We start from the raw sequence: 21,986 nt of genomic DNA, 5'->3' as shown, positions 1-21,986 counted from the left end.
TGCAGTTGTTTAGATCTGCGGTTTCTCCATTTAGTTTTTGCTGAGTTGTTCTATCTAGTGGGGAGAGTGGTGTGTTAAAGTCCCCAGCAATTAATGTCTTTGGATATTTGTGGGATTTGTGGATAAATTTGGTGCTCCATTGTTTTGCAAATAGATATTTAGAATTGTAATATCGTCCTGAAAGAGAGATCCATTAATTAGTATGTAGCGACCTTTATCTCTTCTCATTAATTTTAATTGGAAGTCTATTTTATCAGATATTAGGATTGCAACTCCTGCCTGTTTATGCGGGCCGTTTGCTTGGTAGATTTTGTTCCAGCTTTTCACATTCAAAATGTGTTTGTTTTTATGGGCAAGATGTGACTCCTGAAGGCAGCAGATAGAAGCATCTTGTTTTTTAATCCAAATACACAGTGTATGTCGCTTAATTGTAAAGTTAAGTCCGTTAATATTAAGAGATAGGACTAAGAGGTATTTGGTAGTTCTTTCCATGTTATCCACCTTCTTGGGGGTTGCGAAAACTGTGTTCTTACTATTGTTCTTGGATTCTCAGTTTCTTGGCCTTTATTGTGGCTTGTTGGTTTTCTATGTGTAGGACATCTTTAAGAATCTTTTGTAGGGCTGGTTTGGTGGAGATGTATTGTTTCAATTTCTCTTTTCTATGGAAGGTTTTTATTTGGCCTTCAGTTATGAAGGAGAGTTTAGCTGAGTACAGTATTCTTGGTTGATAGTTGTTTATTTTTTAGGCATGGCATACATCTTTCCGGGATCTTCTTGCTTTGATTGTCTCTGCTGAGAAATCTCATGTGATTCCAATTGGTTTCTCTTTATAGATGATTAATCTTTTTTCCTTCACAGCTTTAAGGATCTTTTCCTTGGTCTGAGTTGATCCTGTGTGGATTATAATGTGATGGTGGGATGTCCTATTCTGGTCTGGTCTAGTTGGCATTCTAAAAGCTTCTTGTACCTGAATAGGCCTATCTTTTTGCATGTTTGGCAAGTTCTCTGGTAGGATTCTGTTAAACAAAATTCCTGGACCATTAACTTCTGTTTCTAGGTGCTCCTTTACACCCATTATCCTTAGATTAGGCCTTCTGATGGTGTCTTCCAAGTGTTGGATAGATCTATCATATTTCTTGGACTTGTCGTGGATGTTTGTATGTTCTTTCTCTATAATATCTAGGCTGTCTTCAATCCCCAAGATTCAATCTTCTGCATGGTCTAAACTGCTGTCAAGACTTTCTACTTTGTTTTTTTTATTTCTTTTGCTTCTAATTGGTCAGCTTTGATGGCTTCAAATTCTTTGTTGAAGCTTTGTTTTAGATCTTGTATGAACTTCTTTACTTCCTTAATTTGGTGTTCAGTGTTTATTCTCAAATCACTTAGTTGATTGGTTATGGTTTCCTTGGACTCCCATTCCTTCTCTTTGTTTCCATTCAGCATTCCCTTTGTGGTCCCCCTGATTTTCTTCAGCTCTTTGTTAATGGCTCCCATGAATTCCTTAAGTGATCTTTGTGTATCCTTATCCTGATCTCTCAATTCCTGCATTACTCTTTGCTTAGCTTCCTCCCCTTCATGCCATTCCTGTAGTTCTCTTTGAGTGTTCTCATCCTGTTCACGCTGTTCCTGCCTTTCTCTTTGAGTATTCTCAAGCTGCTTACACAAACGCTGTATCAGTTTTTGAGTAGTTTCCTCACGCTCATGATATTCCTGTATAAACCTTTGGATTGCCTGTTCTCTCTCCCTATCACGCTCATACAGAGTCCTTTGTAGGTTTTCAATCTTTTCCTCCATTGACCTTTTGTTTGCCTCGTCTTTCTCCCTCTCACGCGCATATATATTCCTTTGCATGTTTTCAATCTTTTCATTTATCATCTTTGCCTGCAGTGTTTGTAGAGCTATTTATGAACTCTCCTCGGGATTATTCATTATCTGTTCTGTCCCCTGATTATCATGAGTGGGAGTTGGGGTACCCAGACTTGCCATTTTTCCTGTGTTTATCTGGCTTACTCTGCCCATTTGGGACGAAATTAACACCAGTTTTGTGCTAGAACACTATCTTAAGGCAAGCATCAACCAAAGTCTGACTTTGTACAGTCAATTTGTACAGTACAATCTTGTTCAGTAAATACAACTATTCAACATCAAACAACTATAAATTAATGGGCTACACACCGCAAAGAAGAATTTGGAAAACCAGAAATTATTAGGGTTAAGGAGAGATGTAGATAAAAATATGAATACAGTGATGTGGGAAGGCACAAGGAGAGTTAACTTAACGAAGTCCTAATCTGAAAGCAGGAAATAGGTTGCATAAGATGAAAGTAGAGGGAGAGAAAAAAAGAAGAAAGAGAAAGGGAAAAAAAAGAGACCAGAAAAAAACAGAAAAGTAGTAATTAAAAATATTATGCAGAACGAAAACAAACTATTCAGAGAAGAACGTGAATATAATGAGAAAAGGGGAGGGATATAAAGGAGATGTGAAAAACTTAAAATATTATATAGGTATAAAGAGGTAGTACTGCTATTAAGGTATTTAAGTCTCAGAGGTTTTGCATTGAGTAATAAATTTGTGGATTAAATGTGTACACAATGGGGGATAGGGTTTAATAGTCAACTATGGGTTTATCTGAGGATGTGCAGAAAAACAATTAATTCACATAAAGAAGAACGAAAGGGAAGAAAAGGTGAAAAGGATAAGGAAGAAAGATAAAAAGATTAGAAGTTCAATAGAGTTAACAAAAAAAATTTTCTTACAAAAGATAGAAAAAAAAGAAAGAAAAACGCACACACACATGTACCCATAAAATAAATATTATGAGAAGAAAATAAAGAGAATAAAGTTACAAGAAAACAATTTTTTTCAAAAAAGGTAAAAATTACAAATTAAAAAAAGTTTTTGAAAAAATTTTTTTATAAAAGTACAAAAAAAAAAAGAAGATGAAAAAAAAGGTCTTTGAATCTTGGGGGAGGGTTGTGAAAAATCCTGTATCACCCTTGTTTCCGTAACCAGCCTCTTTTTGAAATCTGGTCTGCTTGTGGTCCTGTTGCTTGGTTGGTTTCTTATGTCAGTTTGTTTGAGCAGGCAGAAAAATGCTCTGCTTTACCCAGGATTTTGCAATCCTCCTCCCAGGTTAGTTCAAGGGAAGGGAGATCTGCTTTGAGTTTCACAAAAGAGGGAAATGATTTTTTCCTCAAGTTTGGAGATGCTGTGAAGAGGCTAGGTTCTGGGTAGAGTTGAGGCTTTTCAACAAACAATAGCTTTTCTAGGGGGCTAGTTTGTGAGAAACTCACAGAGCCCAGCCTGGAGCCACTCTCAAGGTTTATGTTTACTGAATTTCAATTGATTGTCAAGGCTACTAAAGGGAGGGGCAGCCTCTGGCTCTGATTACCTAGTGAAGAAAGCCACTCGTAGGGCTGTCACCTGAGATGGGTGACATTTCCCTGGGTGAAGCTGAGTCTGGCAAGTCAGCTTAGAATCTTGTGACCTGCTAAATAACTCCAGTTTTCTCCCAAGGCCTGAGTTGGATTAGCAGCTACGCAATCTTTGTTGGTACCCAAGATGGAGATCTCCAGTACTGGGGGTGAAGCTGTGGCCTTCCCTCCTCTCCTCCCTGAGAAGGAGTGGTCGAGCGCTTGCCTTGCATACTTGAGGCCCTGGGTTCAATTCCTCAGCACCACATAAGCAAAAAGAAAAAAGCCGGAAGTGGCGTTGTGGCTTAAGTGGTAGAGTGCTAGCCTTGAGCTGAAGAGCTGAGGGACAGCATACAGGCCCAGAGTTCAGACCCATGACTGGACCAAAAAAAAAAAAAAAAGAACCTGGAAGAAAGTAATCTTAAATTTTCTATACGGAATGCAATCTGAAAGGACTCATTTATTAATGAATACATATATATTATAAAACAATGTAGACTTCAAATTATATCTAGGAAAGAATGAAATACATTATGGATAATATGCAAACATAGAATATAGAATATTTTAAAATATACTTTTTTCAGACAAGAACCAGAAATATCTTTATTTTCTGTACTACTCATTTCAACAGATAAGATCAAATTATTTCTGATTAGAAAATCACAAACTCTGCAGAAATTATAGATGTACACAAACAACTCAAATACATTTTGACATCAAAGTCAGGCAATTCACTTGGAAAAATTCCATGGAACTTTTACAGTAAGATTTTGCTGTTATTTGGATTGTGAAAATATTTTCTATGGAAACAAAGAATAGACTACCATTTTGATGTTTAAGAAACGTAACTGATATCTTAGCTATGCTAAATAATGCTGCAATAAACATAGTTGTTCTGCTAGCTTTCGTATGGTCTTGTTTGATGCCCCTAAGTAGATGAATGGATTAAGAAAATAGAATTCTATGGAATGGAATTTTATGCCTCCTTCAGAAAGAATGGCATTGCCCCATTTGTTAGGAAATGGAAAGACTTGGAAAAATTATATTAAGTGAAGTAAGCCAGGCCCAAAGAAACATAGATTCCATGGTTTCCCTTATTTGCAATAACTAGTATATGTCTGAGACAAGCAGAAATGGTCAGATAAGTTAATGTTAGGAGAAATGAATCCCAAGATAAAGATTCAAATGTTTTTTTTCTTTGTTGCAATTGTTTCTAACATATTTATAAGATGATTTCTTTGTTGCTTTGTATGTCCCTCCCCCACCGTATAACGCCTGCTTTAACTGTATTTGATGTTGCTATGATTTGTGGAGGGGAAGGGAAAAACAAATTGTTTAAATAGGGATACAGGTTGACCCATTGCAACAATGAGATATACAAGTCATCATGTAGAAAAACGAACTTTACAACTTTGGCCAGGAGGGAGGGGTAATGAGGGGGTTGGGGAGTGGGGGGGAGATGAGAAAGTTTGGAAAGGGGAAATAAAGGAGGAGGCTACAATGCTTGATAAGAAATGTTCTCATTACCTTGCCCATGTAATTTTAACCCTTCTGTAGGGTGTTTTCACAATAAAATAATAAAACTCAACAAAAAAAAAAAAGAAAAAGAAAAAAAGAGAAAAGAAACTTAACCGAACCATTACAATTTAATAGAACAATTTGTACAGCCTTCCACAACTTCAAACAGGTAGTGATACATACTTATCCTTTTGTTAATATCAAATTTCTTCCAAGTTGTTCTTCAGACCTGCTTTGATATAATGTTTCAACATAAAGAGATCCATTGTATCTTTTCTATCTATATTCCCACCAGGAAGATGCAAGGGAGTCAAGAGGCGTTTAGTTTGGGCATTGTTATCTGCATGAAGTAAGAAAGACGCCACACTGATATTATTTCACAAGTATGCACTGCACAGGGGTGTCCAGCTATTAACAATTATTGCATGGATTTCTGCTGCTTGAGCCACCAACTCATGGACAATGTCAAAGTGTCCACTGTAGGCTTCCCTATGAATAGGGGTATATTCATTGTCATCCATAGTATTCACATGAGTGGCCTTTATGGAAAGTAGTCACCATACTCTAGTAAGCCAATTATTTTCAGCAGCCCAAAGAAGAAATTTGCTTGGATCCTACTCCATTTTTTTTCTTGCAATTAATACAATTTCTCCCTTTTCATTTTGTTACTCATCTTCATCAGAATTGCCTAACTAGAGACTTTAAGTGCCAGTGGAAATAAGGTGTCCATGTATTTCCCCAATAGTTCATATTGGTTGAACGTGTGAGAAAAATACAGTGAATTTTCTCTGTTTTTTTTTTCATGATGAGTTATTTTCTCTCTTTTCATTTATATTATTCTAAGTCATTCTAACAGGAAAGTAGGGAATTGATGGAGAACAGAGGAAAGATGTTCCTCCATATTCAATAGTACAGACTGAAAATGAGGATCAGTGTTGTCTTCATGTGCAGCTTCTTCTAGGAAGGAGAAAATAGAAGATGGCTCAGTGGTAGAGTTCTTGCCTTGCATGTATGAGCAACAGCAGGTCATGTCCTCTTTGCAGCCTTGTAAGACCCACGGTGTAAAGAAAAAGACGTAATACCCCAGCCCTCTGAAGCTCGCCACTATTTGTGGTATCATACTTTTTTTTCTTCCTGCAAACCCTCATGGCCTAGGATCCCAGGATCGGCTATGGGTCCAGAGACTGCACCCCAGCCTAGGGTGATGGAAGCTGAGTCAGAGTTGCCACGACCTGAGTTCAAGCCCCGTGGTTGGAAAAAATAAAGAATAAATAAAAATTAATTAATTATTTAACTAAATTAAAAAGAAATAAAGCTCTCTGGTTTGGAATTTCTGCCACTTTCCTTCCTTAGCCTGGGATTTGAACTCAGGGTCTTGGTAAATCTGTAGCAATGTGAGAGAAGATGCAGAGTTGCTACTACTTGAGTTCAAACCCCATGCCAAGCCAAAAATAAAAAAAACAATTCACTGAGCTCGGCAAGGGGAGTAGTTGTGGAGATGGTAGGGAAAGGTTGGTAGGGGGAAAACAAAAGGTAGGGGGGAAAAAAACAACAATGCTCAATAGGAAATGAACTCATTACCTTGCTCATGTAACTGTGATCTTTCTGTACAACATTTTTGCAATAAAAATGTACAAAAAAAGAAACAATGTAGTGCTCAGAGAAGCACTTTGGGGGTAAGGTAAGGATGTCTGAAAAGCTGTACAAAATTCGACATTGCTTTTTAAAAAAGTGTTCTGTATGGAACTGAATGAACATAACTGCCTTCATTGAAAAAAAATTAAGCCATTGTCTTGAAACTGGAGCCAGTATTTCTGTAATTGCTGTGATTTGATCTCCTCCTCCAAGTAACTCTTTTGCACCATGGGTGAAGGTGAAGCTTACTGTCTTTGAGGAAAACAAATTCAGGCTAGAGTTCCGAGGGCCCAAGTGAACACCCTGCAATGGAAAAAATATTTCTGTACAATTGTAATATATGATATATGCTTACATATCTATGTTTACTACATATTTTATTTTTATTATTGATTTTTTATTTTATTTTTTATTTGATTCATTTATTTATTGTTTATTGTATTTAGTATTATTATATACATAATATTTAGTACATGATTTACATCTATTATAAAATGATTCACAATAATTTAGGACATTGACTCATTTTCATTTATACTTTATTAAGTGTTGAAACATGATACATAATTCAATGGAAGCATTTGTCACAGTCTTCACATGTTTAGAGTCTCTCCCACAGATGAGCTTTGTCTTCTTTATCATTGAACACCTTCCTATAGGGATTTCTTTAGATGATTTATAATCAGAGGGCTTTTCTTGAGGATAGGCAAGTTGAGTGATAAAATTGTAAGGGTGGGGCTAGAAATGTGACTTAGTGGTAAGGAGCTCACTCAGAATGCATGAATGCTATGGTTTGAATCCTCAGTGTCACATACACACAAAAACCCAGAAGCTGTGGAGTGGATCAAGAGGTAGAGCTCTACTTTTGAGAAAAAGAAGATCAGAGAGAGTGCCCAGGCCCTAAGATCACGCCCCAGGACTTTCAAAAATAATAGGCCAGATGCTGGTGGCTCACATCTGGAAAAATAGCTTCTCAGGAGACTGAGAGCTGAAGACCACAGTTCAAAGAAAGGCTAAGCAAGAAAAGCCAGTTAGACTCTTATCTCCAATGAACCACCAAAAGACACTGTGGCTCAAGTGGTACTGTTTGCCTTAAGCTGAAGGGCTCAGGGACAGTGCCCAGGCTTGAGTTCGAGACACACAACTGAAAAATTGAGGGTTAATCAAAGTACTTTTCCTATTTGCTAATTAAGGGAACATTCTCTGGAAAATGAACGCTGATATATACCAGAATTGGAGTCAGAGCTCAAGATTCAAGTTTAGTAGATCCATATGCCCAGCTTCTGAGACTCTAGCATTATAACCTTGTGTGCTACAAGGTTCTGAAAGGTCCAATGTTGAAAGGGTTAATATGCTCCCCAAGCCCTTTGTGATAAGCAGTTGACTTGTACTGACAATGTCATTACAGTTCTGAACCTAGCAGAGCATTAGTAGTTCACGCCCATCACCCTAGCTTAGGAGGCTGAGGTCTCATGATCACAGGGTAAAGCCAGCCAGAGTAGGAAAGTCTATGACACACTGACTTCCACTTCTGAAAGGTCAGATGTTCAAGAGCTTCCTGGGTTTCCCTTGATGATAAGAAGTTACTTGCACTCTAAATGTTCTTAGAGTTCTGAAGCTACAGAAGCAAGAAAGAAACATTATTGACCCATCCTGGGTTCAAATGAAGTTCTCATGATCCAAGCCCTAACCCTGTTATCAGGAAGTACTCCATTGTAACACTGTATTTGAAGGACAGAAAATAGTTGCAAAAGCCAGGCTAGGTGAAGAGAACAGGGAAGTGAGCTGCAAAACCACTTCATTCATTGCAGTCACAAACAGTAATGGGGGGGGGGACAACTTCAAACATTTGTTAAAGTTACACCAAGATCAGGCTTTTCTCAGCCTCTTCAAACAATGACTGCTTAACCTTCCTCCCTCAGGTGAAGGGAGCCTCAGGCTATCTTTATGTTACCAATAGAGAGCCAGTTTAGTGTGTGAGTATATTGGGGGCGGGGAGGGGACGGAGGAACAGAGTTGAAAACACTGATCTCTGGTTTTAAGGAGTGGGTTTTCACTCTTCATCTGTCAGATTTGAAGGCCATTCTTCTACTTTGATAAGTCCATTCTCCTTCCTTCATTCTGCACATCATTAATGCCAATCCAAGGAGAGGCAGGGCCATTTCTCTTGGCTCTCCAAGCACCTTAGTTAGAACCTGGCTCTGCCTTCTTGGCTCTGGGGCCCTCAGCTGCCTGAGAAGTGGGAGAGAGACAGTCTTCCTGCTCTGTGGTTATGGGAATGCGATGCTGGTATCCTGGCACACTGCAGAAGGCCTCATAACTGTTAATTGTTCCCTTCTTCCCTACTGATTTCTAAGACCAGATTTATCTATCATATTTGTATCTATCTATGTATCTATGTATCTATATATGTATCTACGTATCTATATATGTATCTATGTATCTATGTATCTCTCTCTCTCTCTCTATCTATCTATCTATCCATCCATCCATCTATCTATCTATCTATCTATCTATCTATCTATCTATCTATCTATCTATCTATCTATCTATCTATCTATCTATCTATCTATCTATCTATCTATCTATCAATCAATCAATCAATCTATCTATCTATCTATCTATCTATCTATCTATCTATCTATCTATCTATCTATCTATCTATCTATCTATCTGTCTATCTATCTATCTATCTGTCTATCTGTCTATCTACCTACCTACCTATCTATCTCTTTGCCAGTCCTCAGTTGAACTCAAGGCCTGGGCACTGTCTCTAGCACTCTACTACTTGAGCCACAGCATTAATTCTGGCTTTTTCTGTGTATGTGCTACTGAGGAATCGAACCCAGGGCTTCTTGCAAGCTAGGCAAACACTCTCTCACTAATCCACATTTCCAGCCCCCTCGTCTTTTTCTTAATGGTGGTTTTTACATAAGTAGGCAGCCAGTTTTCCTCCCCAAGTTAAGTTTTCTGAATACTGGTTACTTCTAAGAAACCTGATCCTGTCTTCCCCTGCCTGATTTGTGATTGTTCCTGTGCTGGCCCCATAATAAAATGTAAATAAACCCTGCTGAGAGCCTAAGTGTGCATCATATAAGGACACAGGCATGGAACCCTGGAAGAGAAAAACGATGGGCCTGAAATGAAGACTATGATGCAGTATGTGCAACAGGCATCTTTGAAATATAAATCAGTAAATGAAAGCAGAAGCATTGCATATGGTCTGTTTGCACTCAGGGAGGTAATACACACTTAAGTAGGTAAGGCACTGATACATAACTTGGCCTTCTCTCTTTGAAATTTTATGTGGTCATCCCAGAGCTTAAACTCAGGGCCCTATGCAATCCTGAGTTGTGTTACTCAAGCTGAGGCTCTACCAATGCCACAGATCCACTTCCAGCCATCTGGACAGCCATCCAGGCTTTCCTGCCTGCTCTGAACAATATCTCCTGCTTGGCTTTCTCTCTCAAAGCTGGAGCTCTATCCTCTGGGCCACTGCTCCTCTTCTGGTTTTCTGGTGGCTTATTGGAGAAAAGAGGCTCACAGACTTCCTGCTCAGGCTGGCTTTGGACGGCGATCTCCTCAGGAGGATTCAGGAAACTTTCCTCAGCGATTCCCTGAGGAACTGCTCCACACAAACCTTTAGTCTAAATCTCGAGAAGTACTAGAGAAAAATAGAAACAGGAAGATGCTTCTAGTGTGTTCTAGATACTTCAGGTTGGAAACACTCGTAATTATTAGGTCATTTTATAGGCAAAAGAAGCACTGCAGACTGCATGAGGATCGTTCCAGCTTTTGATCCACATATCTGGAGACAGTAAATTTACTGCAGCTCAATGCTAAGTGACTGAACTGGCATGTCCTGTGGACGTTTACTCCCAAATCCTGGAACACTCATTTCTCACTTTTGGCTGCAAACCTGTGACCAGAGGAGAAGATGAGGAGAGAAAATCATTCTCAGAGAAAGCAGCTATGAAGATCATTGGGTAGTCATTCCATTGGAATGACCCTGTTAAGAAGTCAGCTTGTCCAGAGTAAAAAATGAAGAAGGAAAGAAAGAGAAGTGCCAGTGGCTGCTGACTGTAATCTCAGCTCTGAGGAGACTGAGATGTGGAGAACCTTAGTTTGAATCCAGCCAGTATTGGAAAGTCCATGACACTGTTATTTCTATGAGATCACAGAAAGCCCAGATGTGGGGCTGTGACTGAAGGTTAATGCAATATCATTGAGAAAAAGCAGCTCAGGGACAATGCCTAGGCTCCTAATCCAACCCCAGGACCTGACCCCGCAAAAAGGGCCTGTACCTCCACGTGTTTGCATATGTATGGATGTATTCCTTTAGGTGTAGCTCCAGAGTAGTTATAATGAACAACACCAAACTAGGAAATTTGTTTTTAATACAATGATTTCATAGAATAGAGAGTGCTTTCGAAAAAGTGCATGTTCAAGGACTCCCCTCACTGTTCCCAGTGAAGCCTGAGGGTTTCTCCCCACCCCATGCTGTGGGAAGAAGTCTCACTCATTATCTGAACAGGCAAACAAAAGCCGACACTCCTGTACAGCTGTGAAACAACTCCATCTGGGCCAATTAGTGAGGATGAGTGTGGGTAGGCTCTGAAGGCCAGGAGAAAAAGGCCTCTTTGCACCCCAAGCTATCTCTCTCCCCAGTTCTCTTTTTTGACAGGATGCCTTCACTTGTGTAAGCTCCGTTGGCAGGCCAAGTTTCCTGCACTTATCCTGCCTTATCCCGGTGTTCAGATACAGTGCTCAATATAATTCAGGAGTCCTTCTGGCAGAAAACTAGGATATTGAACCTAATGAAATATTTAATTGCAGGTGATGATGGGCCTATGATGAGTTTCCTAGGTTTCTGGAAGCTTGGGAAATCCAAGCACATATCGGATTTCAGAAAGCTTCCTGTCATCTAGGGCTGGTCAAGCTCATCAGGTTTTGAAACATTTTACCTCTCCTTGTTGGGCCCTGGGTGGCTAGGTTTTGGATTGAACACAGAGCTTGGGTGCTGAACATGAGCTCAGTGCAGAAGCCCAGTGCTTTACCATTCTGTGTCTCAGCTTCACGTCTGGTGTGTGTGTGTGTGTGTATGTGTGTGTGTATGTGTGTGTGTGTGTGTGTGTGTGTGTGTGTGTGTCCCTGTGTGTGCGTGCATACACAAGTCCTGGAGCTTGAAATCAGCACTATACCTTGTTTTTCTTGAACAACGATAGCTCTCTCCCACTTGAACCACAGAGCCACTTCAGGCTTTTTTCTAGTGAGGTGGTCCTGAGAAATCAAGCCCAGGGTTTCATATATGCAAAGCACTCTATGCCAAAGGCACATTCCCAGCACTTTACTACAGGTTTGTTAGTTTGTTTCTGCTTTTTTGTTGTTGATGGTTGTAGGAGATGATGTATGGGCCTCCGTGCTGTCCCTGAGCTCTTCAGCTAAAGTCTGGTGTTCTACCACTTGAATCATAGAGCCACTTCAGGTTTTCTTTTGGTCCATTGGAGCTAAGTGTCTCAAGGACTTTCCTGCCCAGGCTAGCTTTGAGCCATGATCCTCAGATCTCATCCTCCTGAGTAGCTAGGATGACAGGCATGAGCCAAAAGTACCAAGCTTCCACTTCAGGTTTCTTAGTGGTCAATTGGACATAATAGTCTCATAGGAACTTTTGTGTCTGGCATAGTTTGGAACCCAGATCCTCAGATCTCTGCTTCCTGAGAAGGCAGCTATCGACCCCTAGGTCATGGCACTCTGCTGCAATGGGGTCCGTGGTTCCACAAGGTGGAGTGGTAGCCATGCGCCCAAGAGGTAAGGGTCAGAGCCTAGGCCCTGAGTTCAAGGTCCATGACTGAACCAAAACAGAACAAAACAATTGCCTGCAGGAGACAACTCACTAGTCTTCAGTAATACATAATTTTGTCCCTGACATGGAGACATAGCTGAGCTCAAAATTCTTGTCTGCATAATCATCTCAGTGTGTAGCTCTTACAAGGACCCAAGGAAAGAATGCATCCTGAGAAGGACACAGCACATGGCACTCTTTGCATGACTAAGCACACAGCATCCTGTGAAAGACTCAGAACACAGCACCCAATGCAGGACTCAGCACACTGCACCTTGTGAAAGACTCTGCACATAGTTCCCTGTGCAAGATAAGCACAGACCACCCTATGAAGGATTCAGCACCTAGCTCTATTCCACAAGCTGTCATTAGAATTAGGGAAATATTAGAAATATACTGTGACATAATGAATATTGTGACATCACATTGCTAGATGTAATGACTTTTGTGTCACATTGTCACATCACAAATCTGTTCTGACTTCACATTTGTGCTAACAAATGCCTTTGGAATCCACACAATCCCATTCTAAACTTATATACTCATTGTGAGTTAATGACAATTGAGGTCAGGAATGTCATTGTCACATCAGCTATCTACTTGGACATCACAAAGGTATTTTGAACTCATCAATATTATGGCATCACCAACTAATTGTGACATAACAACACTCTTATGACATTATAATTTGACATCATATTGCAATTGTGATATTACTGTACCATCATGCTTTCACAAACTTATTATGCCCTCATCACATCTTAGAAAATTCATGGTCTTTGGGATATCAAGCTCTTTCTATTAATGTGTATCATTATGAACTTGTAGCAATTGAAATTTGAAATAAGATGTGATATTACAAACTAGTTTTGACATCACTAACCCATTTTTATATCATTAACATTTTGAAAACTGAAACCTGTTAGGAATTTTGGCACTTTTGACAAAAAAAACTTGGCCTTTGTGTTGTCACAGTTCATTTGTGTATGTCATTATGATTTCATTCTCATATCCTCACTATGAACTAATGGCAATTAGGATATGACATGTCATTTTGACATCACAAACCCTTTGTGACATCATCACCAATGTGACATCAGACTGTCGTTATGACACCATCAGCTAATGGTGACATCACCATGCTACAGTGACATCATAGCATTATGACATCACATTGCCATTTTGCTGTCATAGACACACTGTGAATGTATATCCTGTGATTTCATAATATTTCAAATGTGGCATATCAGTTGATATCAGAAACACATTGTGACCTCATAACCATTGTAACATTATAAACCCTGTGTGACGTCATAACCAGTGTGATATCACATTGTTATTATGACATCTTTAGCTTATGGTGACATCACAAAATGACAATGAGGTCCAAAGTGACACAATGGTTATGATGTCCAACGGTGTGATATCATGATGTTACACTGGATTTTAGATATCTCATGTCATATCTGAAATATGAGGTCGAACACAGATTTTCAACTCACAAAGAGCCTAAGATATCACAATGGCATGTCACAAAAATTATGAAGACAGGAGAGGTATTTGATGTCACAGTGGGTTAGTGATATAATGAAGGCAATGTGCTGTGACAAAGAGATTTGATGTCACAAAGGTTATGAGTTCACAATGGTTTCCTGATATCAACCCAAATGGCACATTTGAAATCGAATGAAATTAAAGAATAGGCATTCACAATGGGTCTATGACATAAAAATTACAACATGATGTCAAGGCAGCACTGTTTGATAGGATATGTACTCATTACCTTGCTCATGTAAATGCAATCCCTCTGTACACTATACTTACAATAAATAACACACAGAGAAAAAGAAGAAAAAATGGTATGGTTTCATTGGGGTTTGGTGATGTCACAATGAGATGATGATGTCATGATGACAATGTGATTTCACAGTCATAATTATTGCTCAAACTATTTTTGATGATACAATGCTATGTATGATCACAATTTTCATTAGTTCACTTTGAGGATATGGGTACACAAAGTGTCTGTGATGCCACAGAGGTCATGTGTTTTTTTAAAGGTGCTAAGAGTTCGCAATAGCTTTGTGATGTCACAATGTGATTGTGAAGGCACAACAGCAATGTGATGTCACAATGGGTTTGTGTTGTCAATGGTGATGAGGCCAATTGAGTTTGTGATGTCACTATGAGTTTGTAATAACTCAATGACATGTGTAATTTCAATTTCTACTAGTTCACAATGAGGATACAATTTCGAAGAAAGAAATTTAAGCTCCAAAGACCTTTAGTTTTTAATCATAACTTGTGTGATATGTTGCCATTAGGATATTTTAGGACTTTAGTAAGCTTATAATGTTTTCAAACTCATAATAATTCAGATATGACCTATAGTATTCGAAATTGACTCTGACATCATGAACATTGTGACATCACATTGATAGATGTCAAGACCATGGTATCACATGGTGAACTCACAAATCTGTTAGGACTTCATCACATTTGTGCCAATACATGACTTTGGAGACAACACAGTCCCTTTGTGAACTCATATCTTCATTGTGAATCATTGACATTTGAGATCCAGCAGGGCATGGTGACATTTCCAACCAATTGTGACAACCCAAACCTATTATAGTAGAAACACATTGTGTTCTAATAGCCATTGTGGTAGCACAATCCCTCTGTGATTCCACATTTCCATTGTGATATCACTAACCTACTGTGAAATTGCAATCCTCTCATACCCAATCCAGCAATGAAATGTGATAACCGAATTCAGTGTGACATCTAGATCATGGTGGAATCACACTAATAGATGTTATGAGTATTTTGTCACATTCTGACAACACACACCTGTTAGGACTGCATCACTTTTGAGACAACGCATGCCTTTGGAGACATCACAGTCCCTTTGTGAGCTCATATACTCATTGGGAATTAATGACAATTGAGATCACATGTTTCATTTTGATATCACCAACCTATTGTGACCTCATACACCTCTTGTAAATTCATCACCAGTGTGGCCTCACCAATTGTGATATGAAAACATTATTAAGTCATCATATTGCAACATCCATTACCATTGTGATATTGCTGTTCCATTGTTTTTTCAAAAATCTAGTATGTCTTCATCGCATTTTAGAAAATTCATGGCCTTTTATATTTTGGTCTTCTTCTGAGAACTCATCCTCATTGTGAAATAGTACCAACTGAAATTGGACATGCTATTATGAGATGTGACTTCACAAAACTATTTGATTCCATCACCAATGTGACATCACAAACCCATTGTGAGCTTTCATTGACATTTGACATCACTATCATATTGTGACATCCCAAACCTATTAGGACCTCTTAGTACCTTTGAAAAAACACATGGCCTTTGTGACATCACAATCCCTTTGTGTAACTATACCCTCATTATGAACTGACAATTGATATCAGATATGCCATTGTAACATAACAAACCCTTTGTGATATCACCAATGTGACATAACATTCTCATTATGACAGCATCAACTACTTTTGACATCACAAAACTAAAGTGACAAGATAGTATTATGAGAATACATTTTCATTGTGAAGTTATAGACAGATTGTGTATGTCTGCTTTTAATCCTTTGTGTGTGTGTGTGGGGGGGTCGTGGAGCTTGAAATCTGAGCTTGGGTGTTCTGCCTGCTCTTGAGCTCTAGGTGAGTACTCAATCGCTTGAGCCACAGCGCCACTTCTGGTTTTCTAGTGGTTTTTATTGGATATAAGAGTCTCATGGACTTCCCTGCCTAAGCTTGCTTTGAACTGTTATCCTCAGATCACAGCCTCCTGAGTAGCTAGGATTACAGGTGTAAGCCACCGGCACCCAACTTTTTCATTGTATTACAAATTTGACATGTGTTTTGATATCAGAAATATACTGTGTCTTAATAACCATTGTAACATCATAAACCAACAGTGACATCAAATTTTTATTATGACACCATCAGCTCATTGTGACATCACCAAACGATAATGGCATCATAGCATTATAAATGACAGTGACATTGTTACATCATAAATGTAACAGTGTGAATGCCTATTCTAGGAATGCATGCTATTTCTCAAACCCATTTTGACCATATAACCATTCTGATATCACAATCCTTTGTGACATAGCATTGCCATTGTGATATCATTAACTTGCTGTGCCATAACAAACCAGTCCTGTCCTTATAAGTTTTGTGACATGTTGCCATTGTCATATATTAGGCCCTTTGTGAGCTCATAATCTGTTTTCAATCTCATATTTCTGGCATGACATGTGATATCAGAAATCTCTTGTGACATCATACTGCCAGAGGTCATGACCATTGTGTCACATTGTGATATCACAAAACTGTTAGAATGGCATCAAATTTGTGACAACACATGCTTTTAGGGACATTACAGTTCCTTTGTGAACTCATATATTCATTGCCAATTAATGACAATTGAGATCTGCCATGCCGCTGTGACATCATGATCCCATTGTGACATCACAAACTAACTTATTGTAACCTTATCATGATAATGTCATCAACAACTAATTGGGGTCTTAAAGCGTTATTTTGACATGACATTGTGGTATTGCCATTGTGATATCACTGTCCCATTGTGTTTTTACAAACCTATTATGGCCACATCACATTTAGAAAATTCATGGCCTTTGAGACTTCAAGCTCTTTCTGTGAACTCGTGTACTTATGACCTCTAAGGCAAGGAGAAAAACCATCTAGTCACATTTAATATAATAAACCAATTTACACTAGAAAGGGGACTGTGATTACCTTATCCTGGACTTGATACACAGGTCCAAGAGCAGACTTGACCACCAAACCTCAGACCTTCAATGGGCACCCTTCCTTAATTGATCTGCATACCAACATCCAAAAAATTATCATCTCTAAAGCTCCAAACTTCAATGGGCAAGGCTTTTTACTTTTCCATTCCTCCCTCCTTCTCCATAGATCTATCCTTCCTTCCTGGTCTTACTCTTTTTCCCTTCCACCACTTCCTTCTTTTCTTTAGGCCACTCCACTCTCCACAGGCCTGCCCTACTCTGCCCCAGTGACCACTTGCCAACCTTCTGCTCTCCTTCAACTACCTCTCTTCTCAGGTTTTTTCCTTCCTGCTATCCTAGCACTTTCTTCCATCCGTGTAGCTCCCATTTTTATCTCCTCTTGCAGTGCTCTGAAAATGCAACCTATATATAGATTGTAACCCTCCTCACTCCAACAGGTCTCCTGCCTAACATTTACCAACCATCACTTCCCAAACTGCCCAATTCTCAATCACTTCTTGACAGCTCACCATTTGAGGTTTGACACCTCTACCTTCGGCAGCATTCCCCACTCTCTCTGGTGGGCCAGACCAAGAATTCAAAATGATTATCAGCTCCCACAGATAATTCTGGCCCCACTGGTTATTACAGTATCCTCATAGTAAATTAGAAGAAATTGTCATATTACAAACTTGATGAGACATCACTATCCCATTGTGACACATCACCGCGGTGTCATTACAAACTCATAGTGATATCACATTGCCATTGTGCCACCATGACCACATTGTGACATCTCAAACCTATTATGATCTCAAAAGCTTTGAAAAATGCATGGCCTTTGTGACATCACAGGCCGTTGTGTACCCATATAATTTTGAGCTAATGGCAATTGAGATCAGACATGGCATTTTAACATTTCAAAACCCTTGTGACATCATCACCAGTGTATCATCACATTGTCATTATGACAACATCAGCCCATCGTGACATCATAAAACAACAATGACATCATATCAGATACCTTGGAATGCCTATTTTGTGATTGCATTCTATATCAAATGTGGCAGGTGAGTTGATATCAGAAATACATTGTAACTACATAACCATTATGATATCACAATACCTTGATGACACCATATTTGCATTATGATATAACTAACCCACTGTGACATCACAAAATTGTCCTATCCTCATAAATTTTTGACATGCTGCCAGTGTGATATCTTTGGCCTCTCTGAGTTCATAAATTGTTTAACTCATAATACTTCAGGAATGACATGTGATACCAGAAATCCACTGTGACATCATGACCACTGTGACATCACACTGCCAGATGTCATGACCACTGAGTCACATTGTGACGTCACAAACCTGTTACGACTCATTAAACTTGTGCCAATATATTCCTTTGGAGACATCATTAACCCTTGTAAACTTATATATTCATTGTCAATTAGAGATCTGGCATGAGATTGTGACATCACCATCCCATTGTGAAATCACAAACCTATATGATCTCCTCACCTGTATGGAATCACCAACTCTTTGTGACTTCAAAAAAATAATATTTCATGTAATGGTAACATCACATTGCCAATGGAATTGTCTCCATTGCATTTTCACCAATCATTTATTTCCTCGTATTTCACAAAATTCATGGCCTTTCTGACTTCTAGCTCCTTATGTGAACTCGTATCTTCATTGTGATCTAGTAGAATGAAATAGGAGATGTAATGGTGATATTACAAATTCATTGTGACATCACTATCCATGTATGACCTTATCACCACAGTCATATCACAAACACATTGTGACATCACATTACCACAGTGATATCATGATTACCTTGTGACATCCCAAACCTGTTGTGACCTCTTAGCACCTTTGAAAAAGCACATGATGTTTGTGACATGACAGTCCCTTTGGATAACCATGTCTTCATTTTGAACAAAGGACAACTGACATCAGGCATGCCATTGTATCATTAAAAATGCTTTGTGACATCTCAAGTGAGATCACGTTGTTATGATACCAACAGCCCATTGTGACATCCCAAAATAACAATGACATCATAGCATTATAACATCACATTTTCATGGTGAGGTCACAGAGACAATGTGATTGCCTATTCTGTGATTTCATTCTATCTCAAATGTGGCATATAGGTCGATTTCAGAAACCAATTGTGACCACATCACCATTGTGACGTTACAATCCCTTTGTGAACTCATGTTGACATTGTGATATTATTAATGCAATGTAACATCACAAACCTGTCTTGTCCTTATTAATTTTGTAATAAGCGACTACCTTGACCTGGGCTGGATGCCCAGAACTAAATGCAGCCTCAACCATGAATCCTCAGACCTTCCAAGATCAACCCAGCCATTTGTTAACTGGTCTGCAAACAACCAGGCCCCAACATAATGGACTGCAAAGCTCTACACTTCAAAGGACAAGCCTTTTTCTTTTCTCTTCATCCTCCTTCTCTCCAGACCTGTCCTAACTTTCAGGTCTTTTCATTTTTTCCTTCAACCATTCCCTTCTTCTCTTCAGGCTGCTCTATTCTTGGCACACCTGACCTGTCCTGTCCAGGTGGCCAGTTGCCGTCCTTCACCACTTGCTCTCCCTCAATTTCTTCTCCTCCCAGCTCTTTACCCCCCTGCAGTCTCATCACTTCTTTCCTTCCAGGACTTTCCCCTTTTTCTCTCCCCTTCTGTTGCTCTGAACATGCAGCCTTCTCCCACTGGAATATGTTTCCTGCATAACAGTTTTCAATCAAAACTTCCCAAATGTCCATGCCCAATCACTTCTTGGCACCTCACCATGTGGGGTTGACATCCTATCTCCTTCTGCATCATGTCCTTCCCCCTCCAGTGGCATGCAGTCCCCTCTCCAGTGATCCAAACCAGGAGGCCATGATGACTATCTGTTCCCATGGAATATAGGGGCACTGCTGGTTATTACAATGTCCTCATGGTGAACTAGGAGCAATTGAGCTGGGCAAGTAATTGTGATATTACCAACTCGTGACATACCTAATCCATTGTGACCTCATCACCACAGTGACATCACAAACCCATTGTGAAATCACATTGCTATTTTGACACCAGGATCACATTGTGATATCCCAAATCTATTATGACCTCATATAACCTTTGAAAAAATACAGCTTTGTGACATCACAGTCCCTTTGTGTACTCAAATCCCCACAGTGAAATATTAACAATTGAGTATCATACTGACATTTTAACATCAAAAACAGTTTGTGAGATCATCACAATTGTGACATCACATTGAAGTTGTGACACCATCTGCTCATTGTGAAATCACAAAACTAAAATGATACGACAGAATTAGAACTTCATATTGTCATTGTGACATCATAGACACAGGCTGAATGCCTTTTCTGATTTCATTCTATTTCAAATGTGGCCTTTAGGTTGATATCATAAACAAATCATGAACTCATAACCATTGTGATATCACAATCCCTTTGTACATCACGTTGCCATTGTGATATCACTAACCCACAGTGACATCCTAAACCTATCCTGTCATCATAACCTTTGTGACATGCTGCAATTCGGATACCTTAGGCCTTTTTGTCCTCATAATCTGTTGTCGACCTCGTTAGATTTCACATATGACATTCGATATCACAAATTCCTAGTGACATCATGACCATGGTGACATCACTCTGCCAGATGTCATAACCATTGTGCCAAATTCTGACATCACAAACCTTTTAGGATTTCAATATATTTGTGACAACACATACTTTTGGAGAAGCTGCAGTACCTTTGTGAACTCATGCTCATTCAAGTTAAAGACAATTGAGAAACATCATATCATTGTGACAAGCCCAACACATTGTGACATCACCAATCTTTTGTGACTTCATCACCAATGTGGCATCATCAACTAATTGTGACACCAAAAGAATATTTTGACATGATGTAGTGAGTGGATATTGCCATGGTGATATTACTGTCCCATTGTGTATTCAGAAACCTAACATGACCTCATAACATTTTTAAAAATTCATGTCCATTAGGACTTCAAGCTCCTTTTATGAACTTTATTTACATTGTGAAATACTAGCAATTGAAATTAGACATGTATTTGAGATATTACAAAATCATCATGACATCAAAAACCCACGGTGACCTCATCACTACTGTGTATCATAAAGCTGTCATGACCCCTAAATAACTTTGAAAACACACATGGTATTTGTGACATAACAGTCCATATGTACCCATATCCTCATTGTGAACACATGACAATTGAACTCATATATGCCATTGTAACATCGCAAAACTTTTGTGACCCCATCACCACATATTCATTATGATATCATTACTTCCTTGCAACATCACCAATTTACAATGACCTCATAGCATTATGACATTATATTGTCATTGTGATGTTATAGACACATTGTAAAAGCCTATTCTCTTATTTCATTCTATTTCAAATGTGGCATGTGGATTGATATCAGAAAACCATTATGATCTCATAAATATATGGCATCATAATCACTTTGTGACATCACAGTGCCATGGTGATATCACTAACATACCGTGGCATCACAAATCTGCCCTGTCCTCATAAGTCTTGAGATGTACTGCAATTGTGATATCTTAGGCCCTTTATAAGGTTGTAATCTCCTTTCAACCTTATAATATTTCAGTTATGATATGTGACATCAGAAATCCACTGTGATATCATGATCATTATGACATCATACTGACAGACATCATGAACATTGT

The sequence above is a fragment of the Dipodomys merriami genome, unplaced genomic scaffold (assembly GCF_024711535.1).
Source record: "Dipodomys merriami isolate MVZ:Mamm:240054 unplaced genomic scaffold, mDipMer1.0.p SCAF_238, whole genome shotgun sequence".
NCBI classification, from domain to species: Eukaryota; Metazoa; Chordata; class Mammalia; order Rodentia; family Heteromyidae; genus Dipodomys; species Dipodomys merriami.
Note: the sequence above shows the minus strand (reverse complement) of the source record.